The sequence below is a fragment of the Tachypleus tridentatus genome, chromosome 4, assembly GCF_004210375.1.
Source record: "Tachypleus tridentatus isolate NWPU-2018 chromosome 4, ASM421037v1, whole genome shotgun sequence".
NCBI lineage: Eukaryota > Metazoa > Arthropoda > Merostomata > Xiphosura > Limulidae > Tachypleus > Tachypleus tridentatus.
The window spans coordinates 62,189,446-62,209,044 of NC_134828.1; the positions used below are offsets into that span (position 1 = coordinate 62,189,446).

Below are 19,599 nucleotides of genomic sequence, written 5' to 3' on the forward strand. Positions count from 1 at the left end.
ACAGCGGTAAGTCTACGGATTTACAACGCTAAATTCGGGGGGTTCGATTCCCCTCAGTGGCCACAACAGATGGTCCGATGTGGCTTTACTATAAGAAAACACACACAGACTGAAAATGCAATAAAGACTGTGAGTAAAAGTGTTCAAAAGTATTTATGGGGTGAGTAATCTAAGATGGAATCACTGGTTAGTATTACTAATGGGGAAGTCCTAGTTTCAATGAAGTTGATGAAATAACAAATACTTAATCATATTTTGAAATTTCAAACATTAAATCAGCTAAACGTTTTAAAAGATTGCAATTAAATACATATTCAAACAATTACTGGATTTAATAAGCTAATAAAATGTTTTTGGCTCAGATGGCGAGTTTATAGATTAAATATATTATAGTAGGTGGTCAGACTCATAATCTTTCTGAAACATAATAGCTGTGATAGAGATTTATATGTTTAAAAGGGGAGAAATGGCCCCCCGGTAATGTAGAATTTATCCCCATATTTTGCTTCCAGCAACTTGTTCTATACGTTTTAACGTGTGAGTATGAGGATTGTGTTAGCCTCTTATTATCTTATGCTATCATTTCGGATGCGATACCGCAAAACATTCCATGCACTTTAAACTGTGAATGCGTTATACGAGTAACAGTCAACCTCTCAACGGGAATGGTAAGTGGTAGGGTGCTGCTAACTTGCTGCTGATCTTCTGGTCAGTGATTTAATACTAAAGTATTGTGGCAGAAAGTTTAAGTAGATTTTCTTAAATAAAACTACCAGAAAGATAATTATTTGAGGCTTGCTTAAACATGGGGAAGTAAGCTTATAATTTCGAAAAAAAAAAGAAAAAAGAAGAGGCAAATATATATAACAATAGAAAATATATTTTATAAAAGTATAATGGAGGCTCAAAAATTTTCTGGGGCATATTTGTCTTTTTTTAACCTTTGGTTGTTTAGATGCCTGTGAAAAAAAACAAAACAGTCGTGTTTATATAGCCCAACTTTGATATTCAATGAGTTAAGACTAATTACATTAATGCTTTACTGAGTTTCTAGATAAATGCATATATGTGATATTTCACGTGAACTTATTTCCTTATAAATATCAGACTACATGTATTAGTTAATAACAGCAGATTGAACAAGAAAATGCAACTTGTCTGTGTTCGACAATTTGTTTGAGTTTTCTTGCACTTGAGAACTAATGACACAAGGCAGGTTTAATACGATGAACAAAATATTTATTATAAAACATACAAAAATAAAACGTAGCTTACGTGATTGCGCATTTGAAAAAGACAGTCGCTTCTACTAGATTGTGTTTAGGTCTCCAGTTTTTTCTTTCTTTCAGAATAAGATGTCAGCAGAACTAAAACACTATGGCCTCAAAGTACAGTCTTTACTTGCAAACCTTCCCAAAAGAACTGAACCAAGATAATGTGTTTCAATTTTCAGGAAAACTCAGTTTCTTTGTCCAGTTGAAATCATCGCCTCATGTACCTTGCTTTTTTGCATCATTGGTTGGTTGTAACAAAGAAATTTTCTCAATTCGGTCAGTACAAGACATTACAGTCATAAAGTACTTGTCCCAGTCTCTTCTGTAAGGATTAATTTTAACAAAGTTTGCAAGCATTCACTTGGTAGAGCTTACATTACCTATTCTTCTACACCATCAAACTAGAGATGATGTGGTGAAGTATAAGTCTTCACCACACCTAACACTTTTAAAAACTCAGCAAAAGGTTACTGTTGAATCCTGCTTCCCGATAAGTATCGATTTCTTCCAGTGTTCTAGTTCTGGACTAACACGTGTGTTATGTTCTGTGTTAGTATATTGGCCACTGTTATATGTTAGCTCAAAGGAAGAATACACTTTGGTGTCTTGCAATCTTCGTTTTTTATAAAGTCGAAAGTACTACTGGAGACCACTAACTTTTGCACTAATAGAGCACCACACTTTATTAGTGGATAGCAACAGTACAGCACATCTTTTTGCACAATGTGCTATCATTCCATCCAGATTTCTTTAATTCACTAATCACAATGTCCAGGCAGAAACGTTGACTGTGGAAGCAGTATTATCCTATAGACAGACCCTCTGGAAACATTTACTGTGTACCGTGCCTTGATGTGGTGTTTACTTCATGGGCAGGCATCACTTAGGTAGGTTAAGATGACTCGAGACTTTTTTCATTCTGCTCTGGCTCATCGTTCATCTCTTTAGTCTCCTTTAATCTGTTTTAAATAAAGAAGATATATACACAACACTAATTATTTAACACTACTTTCATTTAAGCCAAACTAAATATACATAGAGAAAACACAAAGTCAAATTTCTTTAAATAAAGTAGCAAGTAAAAAAACAACAACTATGTACCAAATAAATTCACTGACATTAAGAAAATTTTTAAAGCTACATATTTTATTAATTTACTATCTTCCTAGTTGTACTATAATATTGACCATCTTGATTTTTATAACGCCTTGCACACTTCCTATCATGCCAACATGAATAGCTAGAAAAATGACCTTTGGTTAAATATTTGGTAATAAAATACTGTTAATGCATGTGTAGGTTGATTATTCTTTTGTATACATATTTTTAGCTTTTGAGTTGTTGGAACTCAGTTCCATTTTAGATGCTGGAATAGTGCTCTGTTGCATTGTGGCAGCACCAGACCTTTGAACATAGGAAACCTATCGACATATGAAAGGCTACCAACAATCCAAAGAACTGTGAATGATGAGTAGTACTTTCATTCTGGAGTTCTTTCCATCATTATGCTGTTTTCGCTGTACTTTCACATACATACTATGATTATTGCCAACTGGCCACATATACAAACCATATTCTGACTTACAAAAAAATGCAACTACTGCACCAGCAAGAGGGAATTTCATGCAGTTACCTACTTTATGAAACATCTCTCATCACCTTCATTATCAAGATGAACCACACATCTATGGAATAGGTTTACAGCTTCAAACATCTTAAAAGATGTTATGAGTACATCCATGATGATGACAAGTTCACCAGCTACAGTGTCTCATAATGAATGTACAGACATGTGGATTCTACACCTAACCTAAATGAAGCTGATACCAGAACAGTTAAAAACCTGTACTCCGCATGTGGAGGTGGATATCAAAACAACTGTATAGTGAGCAACAATTGTAAAGCGTAATTCACAAGCAAAGCACACTGGTTCCTGAACACTGTGCTGGATGACATGTACTAGATGAGAGTGAAATGAAAACAGTCATGTAGTTGGTGATACCGAGGCTCCTGCAACAAGAAATCATAAAGGCTTATCAATACCAGGATAAGGGAGGATAAGGAAATGCCTGCCAACACCAACAATTTAAGTTCACTTTTCACTTGGTTATGTGGAGAGGGGTTGCAAACATTATATTATTTTTGCTGCTTACCAGCAGAATAGACCATGCAGGGCGAAATGAGCAGTGAACGTGAGGTTGCCCTCACGTTGCTCTTCACATGGGTGCCTATGAAATATTATGGAAAGTAATTGGTATGTGACGGTCCTAGTAAATGAATACATATCGTGAAAAATACTTTTAGGTGAGGAATTGTATTGAGTTTCAGTTGATGTTATTTCATATCAAGTGTAAAGTTATGTATTTCATAAATTTAAATTTAATAATAAAATTAAGTTTGTCTACCCATATGTGCCAAAAAGACCAAAATTGTATTTTTACTGTGTGGGGGGAGGGGGAGATAAGAATAATTTTTTTTGTGGGAATTTTAAAGGGATGATGAATAACTATTATAAAAACAACAACTTTTTGCAGTATGAAAACTGTAAGATCACATATTTCTTTTAAGTTATTCTTATGTGGAAAAGGGAGGCATGACTTAATCTCTTAGTATTTATGTAGTAGTATTGTGAAAACAAAGCATTTATAAGCCTTATCCCTTACGCTTTTTTAATACAATGTGTAATAGTTTTATAATTGACAGCTATGACTTCAGAGTGACAGGGCTTCAACTACCTGTGATTAAACCTCAGATATAGTAAGGTCACATAGTGACAATTTTGGTCAGCAGATAGCTGAAGCTGTTCCTAATATGTGATCTCAATGAATTGCTGCATGCTAGTTGTATACTTTACCCCTTAAAAATAATTTCACTATCGCGCAAGTTAATGTTTTTAATAATGGGAATGAAGTAGAGACAGAGTCAACACCGTTAACTGTTGAGCTTTAAAACTGGTTACAAAGAGCTAACTCGATGGCATTTTCTTGAAGCTTACAGGATATAAGTTAAAGGCGTTAAAACTTGTGAGTGATTTATCTGATACGAATGTGAGTGGCTTGAAAATCAAATTGAAATTAGACATATTTTATTGCTGTAGTTTTGTGTTTAGGATGATATCATCTGTTTTGCCTCTCAGGAGTGCTACAACCTATTAACTAATTAAACAATAATAATAATGATTAAATGTTATAAGCCAAGAATCTGATGAATGATAGGTTTGGTTTTCAATAACCAGATATTGACCCTTTCTTCTTCTTCTCTGTATAGGTGATATAAAAACTTGTACAAATAATCTATATCCTTACCAGATATCACCATTCACTTTACCGTCCACTTGAGAATAACCATCAATAGCCATCATGAACATAAAGAATGAATAGACAGCATATAGGTTTCAAATCATGTTTATTTGACGAATCCATCAATTTTGTATCAGAGACTCTAATGAAGGTATCGTTTTGTTATCTTTTTAAAGACTTTGGTTGTATTTGTTTCTGCAAGAAATTAGAAGTACCAAATCTAGTGGATTCACAAGAGGTGAATAACAAAACACCAAAAATAGTCTTCGGTGGATTTTATGAATGTAACAGACAACTTTTCAATGATTAAAAAGTATATGTTTGGTAAATCTCACAAAGCGCATATCTTTCTCCATGAATGATGTTTTAGGAACATGTTTTTAATTATTATTTTTCACTTGGCGTTTCACTTAAGTAATATGAGGCTAAAAATGCAGAAGAGAAGTCTTAGCAAGTAGGAAACGTTGGTGACAGATTGTCTCCGTTTGTTGAGGTAGGCATTTGGCACTAAGAAAAGTTGAATGCTCATGTTTCGTTGGTGTGATATATATTTTTTGTATTTTTTATTAATAGTTTTGGTTTGAATGTATAATATAAAGTTTTATTACTTTGTATTTTGGTACTATACTTTCGCTATAAAGATTTTTTTTTTTTTACATTGTTAACATAGTATATAGTTTTATGATTAAACACTAAACTTCCTAAGCTAGCCAAATCTTATGAAATCTTATTGGGTTTACGACCGAAAACTTCGTTCACAGAAAGAGTAACAAACTGATGAAACAATGCATTTTAATATTTAGAAGTAGATACGTAATAAAAGTAGATTTAGTTAACTGGAGTGATAGCCAGATGAACTTTTATCTCTGAGTACATAACTTACTCTGATAGGAAGCTATTAGTATTTGAAACATTGCATTAGTGTGTGTGCAATTCTGATAGTTGTTTATTAAACTTTTTTACCGTCAACTTGTACATTATGCTAACATAGAATAGAGTTACCTTAATATCTTTACCTTCTATGCATTTTGCTTTATTCTCATAATCATAATATTATAATAACAAGTCTGGCACAGCCAGGTGGTGAGTGCACTCGACTCACAATCTGCGGATTCCATTCCCCGTCCCATCACACCGGCTCGCCCTTTCAGCCGTGGAGTCATTATATTGTGAAAATCAATCTCACTATTTGTTGGTAAAATAGTAGTCTAAAAGTTTGTGGGTGGTTGTGATGACTAACTGCCTTACCTTTAATTTATATTTATATATACATATAAATATTATAATTATATTTATATTAAATGAGGGACGACTAGCACAGTTAGCCCTCGTGTAGCTTTGCACGAAATTCAAACCAATAATAATAATAATAATATATGTGCTTACAAAAGGATAGTTAGAAAGTCGGGATATTTCAATACCAACGGTACCAAGAAAGTGATTAAAGATAGGCTACGAATATTTCGTTAATAAATGATGAACGTATTTTTCTGGTCACTTTCAATATATGCGAGTCTTCCTCATTTATTTTCCCTTAGGGGTGTTAGTAAGCATTTGCAGGAGTTCTTGGATGACAGAGAAAAAAAAACAAAATTGGAAAACAAAATATCCAAACCGTTTCCTGAACCCATATTTTGTCTCTCGACCTTAAATCAGAAACTATTGAGCGTTTCACATCTATTACAAGTATGTTTATCATTTATAAGTTCAAGTCTCCAATATTTTAAAAGTTAAAGAATAAATTAGAAGCTTAGTGTTGTTTTGTGTTGTACTTACTTTCCTGAAACACCACCTAACAAGCATCAAAACAACAAATTCACTGAACACTGGCTACAAGGACGTTGTCGTGACAACTGCCTAATAACAATTTCACGAGCTGATACTCGCGACAACCACTTGGCAATGTGCACGAGTAAAATTAATAAGTTTACAACTCCCTTCTCAATTCATAAATTGAAAATGAATTGAATGACTTTAGCATACTTAGTAAAGATCGTCAACGTAAAAAATTTTCATCTCATAAATATGAAAAATACTTTTCAAGAAAGTTTCCCTTGACGAATTTGTGAAAGAATGAGGTCGCCATTTTTTCTGAAATTAAATATGTATAACTTTGACAGTCAAGGCGTGAGCTGGGAGGGCTAGCCTGGATGTTTAGGTTGATAACAGCAATAAATCATTTACTTCTTCGAAAGTTGTCTTGTTATTGAACTACTGCTCGTACATCAATAAGATAATATTCACAGTATGAAATCTTACTTTAATGGAGTTTATCAGAGCTAAGATATCCGTCTAGTTTCTACAGTGAGCGAGTCACAAAAACGGTAGTTTATAACACTGTTAATTTTGTACCGAAGCACTCTTCTGGGAAAGAAATCAATATTGTTATTTTAACTGCAGCAGATTAGAGTTCCATGTGACTCCAGATACGGAAAAATTTAGTCTAAAATCTAAATAGTTATGAAGGCCAGAACAAATGAGCTTACCGTACGACTGAAAAAGATCCTTAGAAAAGCGACGTGAGTAATGGAGAAAAAAAGGGGGCGAGTAAATACAAGACGCCCCTACCTTTTATGTGACCGTTGGAATGTGCGTAAGCACGTGATCGCTCGGCTCAAAAGATTTTTCTAATTGACCTGTCCAGAAGTAGGTGCCAACCTGCTTGTCAGCATTTTGAGACAGGACGAGGGATGAATAAAAGATGGTTTCTTTGAGCTTTAATCACTCACGCGCCGATGAATCGTTTTACAATTGACATAAGTATTAAGTACGCATGCGTATACTACCCTCAGCCACAGGAGGCCACAGCATTTTGCTTCGGCCTTTACTGAAATCCCTATTTCCCACCTTACCTCCCCTTTCAAGCTGGTCTTGGCTTAGGGCGGGAAAGCAAAACGTCTTTCGACCATTCAGCGCATGGCAAACTGTGATGTCTTTATTGAGCGGCTGAGAGCACTTGGTGAGCCACCAGAGAAAATTGGGGTAAAAGATGTTAGTGTTGCAGAAAGTAAGCCTTCGAAGAAAGTATTCGTCACAGTGAACGGGCAAGACGTCTGTGGTTTGTTCTCGGTGATAGTGATCAAATACTCAAGACACACTTGTGATTTTCAGTGAATACAGAGCTGACAGCGAATTGTAGTTAAGCCTCAAAAACGTTTTAATTATCAGAACACCGTAGTGTATGAACTTGCCATAAGATCCCCGTTTCCTCCTTCAGAATCCGTCACAGGAGTAGAAACCCGAGTCAGTGTTTGGGTAGAGTACAGGTAAGATGAAGGGCTTGTTATGCTTGGGGGTTGAATAATCTAGCTTGCTGCCCGTTGAAGAGTGTCATGTAACGCGTGGTAAACATTAAAAATACTGTTCACTAACCAGCGAAGCCGGAGTTTACCAAACCTGTTTGTGTTTAACTAAAGGGTTCAATATCGGATCCAAAAGTGTGAAAAGTGTCGTTAAGAAATCTAAGTTGTTTAAAATCAGTATTTTACACTGTGTGGTTATTTAAACATCAAAGCAGTATACTAACAATTTGTTGATCACCTAAAGTGTAAGAAACGAACAGTAATACTTTAACATTCATTTAAAATATCATATTTACCAATAAAACAAATATTTTACCATTATAAATAATTAGTTGGGATAAAGTGGTAGACGCAACTCTTAAAACTAAAATGTATCTAAGCAGTAGCGTAGCGGGACCAAAATAACATGCATCTTAAAACTGACGGAAAATGAAATGTATTCTACACTATACATTGCTTGTTTTTAAATGTTGTGCAAAGCTACACGATTAATATTTGTGCTATCCGTCCTTAATTTATTAGTGAAGGACTAGAGGGAAGGCAGCTAATCATCACCACCCACTGACAACTTTTGAACCACTCTTTTACCAAAAAATGTGGGATTGACTGTAAAATTATAACGCCCACACAGCTGAAAGGGCAAGCATGTTTAGTGGGATGGGGATTTCATCAAGAAAAGTTTATAAAAATAACATAGTATTTTGAGATTCGTTTAAAGAAAGTGTTAAAACAGACCAAAGTACAAGGAATGATAAGATTGGAATATGTATTCTATTACATAGTATTTGAAGTTTGCATGTCTTATTAATAGCTATCATTTTAAGAAAGAATCATCAATTCCCTTGACATAAGCACTGAATACTCCACAATAATGGTTCTGAAATGAGCTTACTTCATTCTCCACACCAAAATATCAGTTGGTTTAGTGGAAGGTTTGACCAAATAATAAAATATGTACTTTCAAGTGGCACAGAAGTATGTCTGCGAACTTACAATGCTAGAAGCCGGATTTCAATATCTGTGGTGGACAGAACACAGATAGCCCATCGTGTAGCTTTGTGCTTAATTATAAACAAACAAAGTGGACAAAGGACACGTTTGGTTTATTTCACTTATTATAAAAAAAAAATCTAAAACTAATAAATGCGCTGCAAAAGAAGTTAATGCCAGGCTAGAAAAAAAATCGTCTAATATATATATATATATATATATATATATATCCGCGTATTTGAATCTCACAATGTTCAAGCTATGTTCACATACAAAGTTTTGATTGTCTTGCTGTCTGTCTGAGTTTTTCGAATATTTTTCCACACCCATTATGTAATAGTAGCTTGGAATGTTGGATTTTTTGAGTATGTTTTATTTTTAAATGAATTATGATTTCTTCTGTTTAAACGCCTTCTTGACAAAATTATATATCCAATATTATGCATATTTGGTTTATTTCGAACGCTCGTGTACGATAATGGTTGGATCGATTTTCTGGATCATTTAAAATGAAGGTCACTTTGTTTACTTGAATTTTTATATCATGTTCTGACCGCTGCCTCTTAAAACCAGGGGATATCAGCAGAACATCTGATGCCCATGACTAAAAGAAGGTATAATAAATCATTCATTACATATTGTCAAAAAACGTTCAAGAAATGTTAGGATACACACAAACGTATTGCAAAGACCAATATGATGGTAATATGGCTCTGTAAAATCATTTTATAACTTATATCAGCTCCGATAGATGTTTGTTTTAAGTTCAAGAGGGTTAAAAACGTACTAGAAACGATGAGAAATTGGTTACCTCTCGATAATCTAAAGTTCTTACCCTATTGTACTTGAAACGACTGTAATGTCATGGTCAAGTTAAAGTGTAATAATGTCCAGAGTCAGTTTAGGTGGCCAAATCAACAGTCGCGTCTAATTCTCTCCTTACAAACACGATTATGTCTTTATTTACAAGATGGCTATCGTTATGTCTAGAAACAACTTGCAAATGTTGGTGACAACACTATAGTTAACCCTAAGACCTTAAGACCTATACTTCGATGAGTATATCCATCTGATAATCTTTAAGAACGAAGATCTGAACATAAGTTGTTATTATTATTATTATTATTATTATGAATGTGACATTCTTTAAAGCATTGTTAACCTTGTTACAGTTGGAACTGTATGAACCTCATTTCGTTTTGGTAGATAGTAATACTTATTCCCTATTATACATATCTACCTCAAACAGGAAAGTACTATAAGATGAACAGTCACTTCTGGACCTCATTTATCCCTTGGACTAACTACAAGGATGTATTACATCTCGCCTATCAGACAACTTGAATCAGACAGTGAGGAAATGTGGAAACAAACTATCCAAAAACTTGTGCATAATTTACAATGTTTGCTTGTTTGTTTGTTTTGAATTTCGCACAAAGCTACTCGAGGGCTATGTGTGGTAGCCGCCCCTAATTTAGCAGTGTAAAACTAGAGGGAAGGCAGCTAGTCATCACCACCCACCGCCAACTCTTGAGCTACTCTTTTATCAACGAATAGTGGGATTGACCGTCACATTATAACGCCCCCACGGCTGGGAGGGCGAGCATGTTTGGCGCGACACGGATGCGAACCCGCGACCCTCAGATTATGAGTCGCACTCTTTAAAACGCTTGGCCATGCCGGGCCACATAATTTACAAAATTGTACTGATGGCTTAGGATGAACATGTTAAGACATACGTAAAGACTAATAATTTTATGTGTTTGACATTTCCTGGCTATGGTTACAAACGTGTCGGAAGACCGTTTCAGCTTCTGAAGACACAATTTACGATTTCACTTTAGTAATTAAATAAAATTCACTTTTGTAATACATATATATCCACAAATGGATTATATCCTCATTAACATGAGTTTCGATAATTTTGTTACCGAGTAAAATAGATAAGTACCATAAGTTAATTGAGATTGTAAAAAATGAGAGGAGCTAAATACAACTGTTGAAGACTATTGCCTTCAAGGAAAACACAAACCAAAATTTGTGACATTCATTTATATAGTTAGTCTATTTTTGATTAGCTTTTAATAAGTTCAAACTGAATCTATTATGTAATAACGTATTAAAATTGCACTAATCAGAACCAGTTTTTCAATGTGACCAGACCAGAAAAGGTCACCTTTCTGGTCACTTATGCTCAATAGACCGATCAAAAACACAAATGGTCCAAATTTACAAGTGGACTTCTCGAGACAATCAAAGCATGAAAATACAAATGTTTTAATTATTGTAGAGAATTATTTCTAAAAGGATATGTTTAACATGAAGAATAAGACTTGATTCACTCATTCCCGACTTTTGTCCACTATAATATACGATTTACATTGTTTTTTGTTTGCTATTTTGTAAAATTGTATTGTTGCCAACTCGCGTTCTTTTCCCAATTCATGAAGGTTAAATATCATTCTTATGATGATTTTCATTAATTTTTTGTTTTACATTGAAACGGGTGTTATTTAATTATCTTTTATTGCATAAAGTTTCTAGAAGTTTTTTTTTTTTTTCCAAAACATCGTTCAAGCTGTTTTATAGTTCTTCGTATACAGAATTAGTTTGTTCTGTTTTTTAAACTAAATTCAGCTTTTGTACATTGACTTACTAAAGGATAGATAAATTCTTCAAAGGATTCAACTATTGTATCGTAAATGAATTAATTGACAAACTTTGCGTAATTTGAACTTTTTTCTCTTTCTTTTGTCCATTATTTTGTTATTACTTTAAGATTACGATAGGGATGAAAGTGTATCCCATCAAGTAAAATATTTAGTCTATTAACCTGAAACGTTCACCATTCATCGTAAAACTTTTATCATAGACTTATCTCCTTCATGTTCCTTTTTGATTAGATAGGTTAATCCACTAGAAGTAATCAAACTAGCAAAACGTGTGTGTCTGTCATCTGAAATCTGAAGCCATAAAGTGTGTCTCGGTAAGTTGGAACCACATGTAACAAAAGCGTTATCTTTTGAAATTCTAGTTTTTAAACACTATGATTTAGTCACGCAAGGTCAAGTAATTTTTTTTTAACCGAAAAATAGTTTCGTGCTAATATCAGCTTGTCGTGAGTTCACTATTTTAGGCATGTTAACGTTTACAGGTCATGCAGTTGAGTTTAGGTGATTGCATAAAGCTAAACCAGTACATGTGGAATATATATGGTGGTAAGACCAGAACATAGGGATCACATAGGTTTTTTAGAGTGTATGTTGTCATAAGACTAAATATACTTGGTTGTAAGATTAAAATATACAATACTGCTTAGAGCTACAAGAGTGTATGGGACTGTAATACTATAGTATATTAAATCACATAAGGTTATAGAATATACGGAATCGCAAAGGAATATGATAGAATATATTTAATCGTAAGACTGGTATATACTTTATTGTAAGATTAAAATATACAATATCGCATTAGGTTACAAGGATATACGGGATCGTAAGACTGTAATATATTAAATTACATATAGAATATATGTGGTCGTAAAACTGGAGAATACAGGGAGTATAATCGAAATATTGTATAGATGATGCACCGCTGTGTTCAATACAGTAATACAAGCCTGAACCCGTATTTCATTTTTGCATACTGTGCTCCATTGAGGTTCATAATCGGGTTCGCCCAGGAATTCACAAGAATTCTAACAGAACATGTGGGTAAGAGCCATCTTAAAACATGTTCTTGATTCAACACTCAATACCTTCTATCTTCAGGTTCAGGTTGTTAGAGTATTGATAATAACAAAAAAATTGATTTTCGGATTGAAAGACAAAACTGAAAGTTCTTACATTTGTTTCTCATATTATCTATATAAATACGATAGTATTATTTGTTGTATGCTCATATAGCTAGATACTTTGCACAGCGTCCGCAGATCTTAAACAAAATTGGTACAGATACGCAAAAATGTTCAATTTTACGGTTTTTATGAGCATTATACTTTGAACCTTTGCATGGATCTCCATGAAATTTGACATGAACGTTTGTTGAGTCCATACGGAAGTGCATAAGTATTTGCGGTTTCACATTTTGTGTTTCGCAGTTTTTATAGGCGTTTTTGCGTTTTGACCATTAAATATAAGGAATTTATTTTGTTTTTTTTTTTAATTAAGCACAAATCTATGCGATGGGCTATCTGTGCTCTTCCCACCACGGGTATGAAACCCGGTTTTTAGCGTTGTAAGTCCGCAAACATACCACTGAGCCACTGGGGGTTTAAGTTGAAAAGAATGAAAATCGTCGACAAGTACAGAAATTAGTTGAATCCAAATGCAAAGATTTTGTTTTCAAACTTAAAAAGTAAGCTGCAAATAGGGTCACGTTATTTCATCATGTCTTTATTTTGACACAACTAAAATTAATCAGTACTATAGACATGGATTCAAAATGGGACGTGTAGCTTGAGAAATTAATGTACATCTGAGGTTAGGTAGAGTTCTCAAAGTATTTACGGTTCTGCCAAAAGTAATCTTTTTCTCGCATGATTTTTCTTCAGAGAGGATCTATAGGTTTTAATCCAACTTTTTAGTCATAACAGTAATTGATGGGTTAAGAGAAAGAAAACAATTTTTTACTTTCATTCAGGTCTTCAGTTTTTAAAAATCACTAACGTTTTAATTAAATTGTTATACAGTTTTTGACGACAGTTTTCAAAACCGTACAAGTGTACTAAGCCTTACTTTGTTAGGCTTATTTAGCTACAGAAAACAAAACCTAACATGCCTTCCGAGAAGATGTAAATCAGTACTAACATAAAACACAACCTCTCAAAAACTTTATTCTAATATACATAATTTATCATAGTAGCCTTAAGGGTAAGTTCTTTTGCATAGGTTTCATCCGCTGATTTTCGGTTTGAACACTTTTTCTGTACGCGCTTCACTCGTTTGTTTACATTTCAAATACAAGTTATCCTCTCTGTGTTTCACCCGTTTGTTTATAATTTGAACACAAGTTATCCAGTATATGTTTCATTCGTATGTTTTCAACTCGCACCCCTTAAATGACTGCGCGTAAACTAGGTGTGTGAAAGCTTTAAGTACAATGGATTCTGTATACCTGCTAGTGGATGGTGCTAGAAGAAGTTTCGAAATGTTCTGGTTATTTTGCATTACACAGCTCTTTATAGTTCACCCAAAGTTTCATGAGCAATTTCATTTATTAAAAACACAATATGTACATTTTAATTGTCTGTTAGTGTGGTGCGTGAGATCTTCTAGATGTTTACTATAAGAGAAAAAAGCACCAGCCGCTAAAAAAAACGTTTTTCTCAGCTTTGAAATTAAAAAACAAATTAAGTCGTAGGTAGCCTGATTTACTTTTCAATTTATTTGCATTCAACGCTTTTAGTAGATTTTTCTAAAATGTTTCAAAAATTTAAATGGACAAACACGTGATGATTCTTATTTTATCGTATGAAAGTGTTTTATATACAGAGTTTACAATTTTGTTTAATGGCTTTTACTGTCTACATTACAAAACGTGTTCCACCGTAATTGCCCTTAAGTTTAATTTTGACACTGGTTGTGTTGGAAACATTGTCTTACTGCTTAAATGAGTAACAATATCAAGATCTCTCTTTGGCACCATGTTCGAGTTATACTTTAAACACCGTGCTCTTTAACGTCTTTTGATAACTGTTAAAACTAGTTACTTAACACTGTTTTCAAATGAATGCCGAATTCGAATAAGTTACTGTTAGACCATTTTTGTAATAAAAAAACAAAATGATTTACCTTATTTTGTTGCGCATGTAGACGTTAAATAGGGTTGTGGAGAAAAAATGGATACACATTCGCATGTCAGAAGAAAAAGGTGTAATGGAATATATCTACTCAACATCTCTTATCAAAAATAACTACCCTTGTCATTGACATTTTAACATTTCTGCCCAACCATGCAGGAGAACATGAGGTTAAAAGTAAAGATATTAATATTTGTACATTATGTAATTAATCAAGTATTTCTAATGTAAGAAATGGAAAGGCTTTTTCGGTTTGTTTTCCCAGGAATGTTTTAACGAATAGTTTATTCTTTACGAGGAGGAGGCAATCATCTTACGTTCCTATAAAAGAGACATTGTAGGACTATGAGACGTAGAAACACTTGTTGAACAAACAAATAATCGGCATTGAACTGTTGTGTGTAGTCAACTAACTACCTTGAACCAAGGGAGTAACAGGCCTACTGGGACGGCTTGTGTTACATCATGTTTGCTGTTACAGTAGGACTAATAAAATCCGAGGCGTCATGCCAGCGGAAGTAATAGACTCGACGCTGACTTGAAACTGACATTACAAAACACGTGGTCTCATGTAAATGGGGCTGAAAAGCTGAAGTGAAGATCAGAAACATTTCAACCCAAAAGGGCGCTCCAGAGTGAAATTCCTTGCTGAAAACATCTTTATTTTCAAGCATTTCGTAAGTTGGATGAGTGAATGGGGTGAGACCTGAACCAAGACTGTGAGCCGGCCAATCACATTCTTAATTTTCACATGTGTGCTAACTTAAAATATATTTTGGAAGAGCTCTTATTTAAAGATTTTTATTGATAATTTTCACACGAGTTTAGTTTATGGTAGAGTAACAGCGGACAGTTTTAAGATCCTACTGTATTACGTTCATTCGCACACACCGAAAGTTTTATTTCGTGGTTTACAAATACGACTTGTGAATATCGGTCTTTTTTGTATACATTTGGACTATAATCTTATGTTGTAGTAGTAAGTAATCCTATATGAACTCAGCAGTTTTTGGTTCACAAATAAATTAATTACAAATTTAAAAAAATCGTACCTTTGTTAGCCATGTCTTGTAAAATAACTTATTTCGCTCACGTCACTCTTAAATGAATTTCGAACAAACTGTTTCTCGGTTTACACACACACACACACACACACACACACTATGCAAAAGAAAATGAGATAAAAAACGATATAGTTTTATTTATGAGGTTGGGTGTGGCCAGGCGGTTATTACTGACTCTCTTCCTTCTAATAATATAAAGTGAAGTTTGAAAATAATTAAGTGATATTTATAGGTAGTGGTTTCCTGTAAAGCCTGTTCGTTTCAAAAAATAATTTATAAAAATGGAACTATTTTAGCACTTAGTTTCGACCTTATTACCGAGTGCTAAGCTGTTTAGGCTATAAATAAAAGCCCTTAAAGCGTGTCTTGCAGCTGTGTTGTGAAATCAATGATAAATCTTGTCAACGGTATCCCTATTTGAGGTTGGTGGAGGAGGCGGCACTGAACCGTGTTCAGACACGTCATAAGCGATATTGACAACGTGAGTTGAACATTCCGTGACAGAAAGGGAGAAGCCTGCTTCCCACATAGAAGATCAGATATATTTCTTTATTATTATTTTTTGCGATAAAAACATAAAATTTTCATTCGGCAAAATATAATAATTTATAGTGTGAGGATTTAATCTTACAGATACCTTTACGTTCCTGTCACGAACAATTAGAAATAAGCAATAGAAAAAAACGAAACTTGAAAGAAATTTTCCGGAGTTTCATGAGGGCCGTGAGGGCGTTATAACGTCATGGTCAATCCCAGTATTCGTTGGTAAAAAAGTAGCGTCTTCTCTCTAGTCTTACACTGCTAAATTGGGATGGCTAGCGCAGATAGCCCTCGTGTAACTTTGAGCGAAATTCAAAACAAAACAAATCGAGTCTTACAATGAAATCTGCTCCGAAAATACTGCAAGATAGAGCTAACTACTACACTTCAATAGCCATTTGTTTATGACACTACGTAATGACTAATGAGCACACCCAGTTTTGTTATTTATATAATAGGATTTAGTGTCTGTGTGTCATGTAACTCCTGAACCATTGGTTGCACTGACTTAAGTGGTACCAAACGAATCGTCTCGATCCCACTTCTTGAGGAACCCAGATATTTCGCGAAAACACTTTTATGGGAATTCCCCGAAAGCAACCCCCAAATTTAGCATTAATTTACATTAGAGCAGGTAAATAAGTAGGCCTATAAATTACCGTTCGTAACCTGGTTAAAGAAATTAAACTTACATTATAACGGCAAAGGTCATTTACCTGAAAAATTCAAAGCAATAGTTCAAGTATTAAATATGCTTTATAGTGGTTCTATAAATGCAGGTCATAAGTTCACTGGTTTTGTGGTCTGCTACATCTCCCCCTTTTTCATAGATTATTTCATATAAGAAAATTATGGTTCTTTGTAAATTCAGAACAAACCTTGTACGTATTTTCATTAAATATAGAAATTGTTTAATGGAAAGGATGAATTATCCATTTTCTTGATGTGTATAACTTGTCAACACATAACAATATATTCAATACGCAGCGTCGTGTCAAAAATATAACACTTTGTATGTATTGTTGGACCAATATGCAAACGTTTGCTCTCAGTTTGTTTGTTTGAGACATGAATTTCAAAGTTTACTTTGTAGGAAGGTCTTTAGATGTTTCACTGTTGTCTTTTTCGTTTGTAAAGAACAAATGTTTTTGCGCTTTTCGTGACGTTTTTTCTAGGCCCTCTAGTGACTTAACGATAAATCTGAAGGCTTTTAGCTGAAATCATCGTTTTGATGGCACTAATGATAACAGAACGAAAAGCTTTCTGCTTAGTAAGAAAAAAAAACACTGTGCTCTTACTAAGAGAGAAAAAAAACCCTTAAATGTTACTTGGTTTTGCACAATGTTTGCAACACTATTAACTAGGAAAATAATTTTTAAAGCATTGTGTATTGTAACTGGATTTATGCAAACAAATTGTGCGCTATTTTATCTTTTGTTAACAAGATATTTTTAAACGTACCTAATAATTCAAAGAGTCAGCATGACGCTTCAGATTATTGTGAACCGTTATTTAGTTTATCATAGAAAGATACTCACAGTGTCAACAGTCGATATTATATTTATCTTTTTAGTTCTTGAGATACGAGGGGCATCCTCCTAAAGATTAATGCCTATATTGTAAAGAATCGTAATTAAGATACAACTTGTAATCGACACCACATACCAGCTCCGGCTGACTGTGTGGGAAAGGTTACCTAAACATTAGAAGGACTTAACTTTCTGCTAATGGCGCTACCTCGTGACATAGCATTAGGAATTCTGAATTTTTTTTTGTTACAGGAACATGATTATCTTTGAGCTAATATCGCTTCTCTGCAACAATCACTTTAAACCCTAATAAATATCATTATTGCATTTCAAAGTGTATACGTCATTTTAGAATGATCACTTACAAATCTCTTACCCATGATGGCTTTTTCTTTTCTTGTTTCACTGTAGTATTTAAGTCCTTGACTAGTTATTAAAGTAAATGTTTATCTAGAATTAGGGAAGCAGATGTGACTCGCTGGTTATCGCAATCTGCGGCTAGTGGATTTGAAACCTCTTCCTGAGCATAATACTCCCCATTTTAGCAGTGGAGGTTTTATGATATGGCAGCCAATCTAAATATCCTTTGGTAAAAAAGTAGCTGAAGAATTGACGGTGAGTGGTGTTGAATAGCTGCTTTCCCTCTAATCTCGCACTTCAAAATTAGGGAATACTAGCGCACGTAGACCTAGAATAGCTTTGCGTGAAAAATTCAATATTATAACAACGATTCGGGGAGCTATCACTCACCAACTACTTTTCGAGTGTTGTCTCTTCACTACAGATTAGACCTCCGCTCTCTAAGCGTGTAATGAGCTATTAATATTCGTGCACTGTATTTTTTTTACATGGATTAGTGACAGATGAAATGTAGAACGCCTCATTATTTCTAGGCTGCATGGAAGGTTTTTGGCGCATTATTCTTTCCATATCAAAACCCTATTTCAAATTTGTGTCGAACTCGCTGAGGTGAACCAAATATCACCACAGTGCCTATCACAAAACAAAGAAGTTGGACCATATGACGTTGCAGAAGTTCTCTACAGTACTGATACGTGAGTCGGTGAAGCTTTCTTTCCAGTATTTTTGTTCTTCGTTCCGGATGTAAGTTACGGCACTTTTATAAGCTCCATGATTTCGTACATTTTTCGGTGTTCTTGCTTTTACAAAAAAGCAGGTTGTTATGAAATAATTGTTATACTAGTTCACTAAATTATTTCCATCCTGAATTACGATCCTTCCTGTGTTATCTTGATCAATATTACTGTAAACTTAATATCACAACTACAGCAGGTTTTTATATTTATAGATACGTTTAGAGCAGTGGTTCTTAACCCTTTTCAGTGTTTGCACCCCTTTCAAATCAGTAATCATTTCTCGCACCCCCTGGAAACTTAAATATAAAAATATAAAGCATACTCTTATGTAAAAATATAGGTTTGCTTTAATTATTCATGGGCATCCTCGCACCCCTTGGGAATCATCTTCGCACCCCCTAGGGGTGCGGGCACCCCTGGTTTAGAGTGACTGGAATAAAAAAAAAAAGTCTTTACGTGAAAAATTAGCAGTTTTGTTAAAGTTTTTTTTTTCTTGTTATATACCATGGTGTTTCAAATGATTACCGCTTTCTGTCATTCAAGCTTTATAGACTTGGCTTCCAAGTGCTCAGATTGATAGAATGCCGATTCTATATTTTTGTTCTAAATGTAATTTACAAAATCTAGTTGTTTCATTGTTACATTTCTGTTAAAAACTAAATATTAATCACGTGATGTGTTTTTTGTGTTCTTAAGCACAAAGC

General features: G+C 34.2%; 1 long non-coding RNA gene and 1 pseudogene across 2 annotated transcripts in view; one reads left to right on the forward strand and one right to left on the reverse strand.

Moving 5' to 3' along the window:
* Positions 1-1,217: 1,217 nt before the first annotated feature.
* Positions 1,218-7,323, reverse strand: LOC143249263 (uncharacterized). Its single transcript, XR_013027700.1, has 2 exons — positions 7,060-7,323; positions 1,218-2,233 (listed from the first exon to the last, which is right to left on the reverse strand). It is a non-coding gene; the product is annotated as an uncharacterized LOC143249263 (long non-coding RNA).
* Positions 7,324-7,344: 21 nt separating this feature from the next.
* Positions 7,345-19,599, forward strand: part of LOC143249262 (uncharacterized) — a 62,913-nt pseudogene continuing 50,658 nt past the window's right edge. The window contains exons 1-2 of the transcript XR_013027699.1: positions 7,345-7,839; positions 11,769-11,851. The product of XR_013027699.1 is annotated as an uncharacterized LOC143249262 (transcript). The remainder of the gene's footprint in view (positions 7,840-11,768; positions 11,852-19,599) is intronic.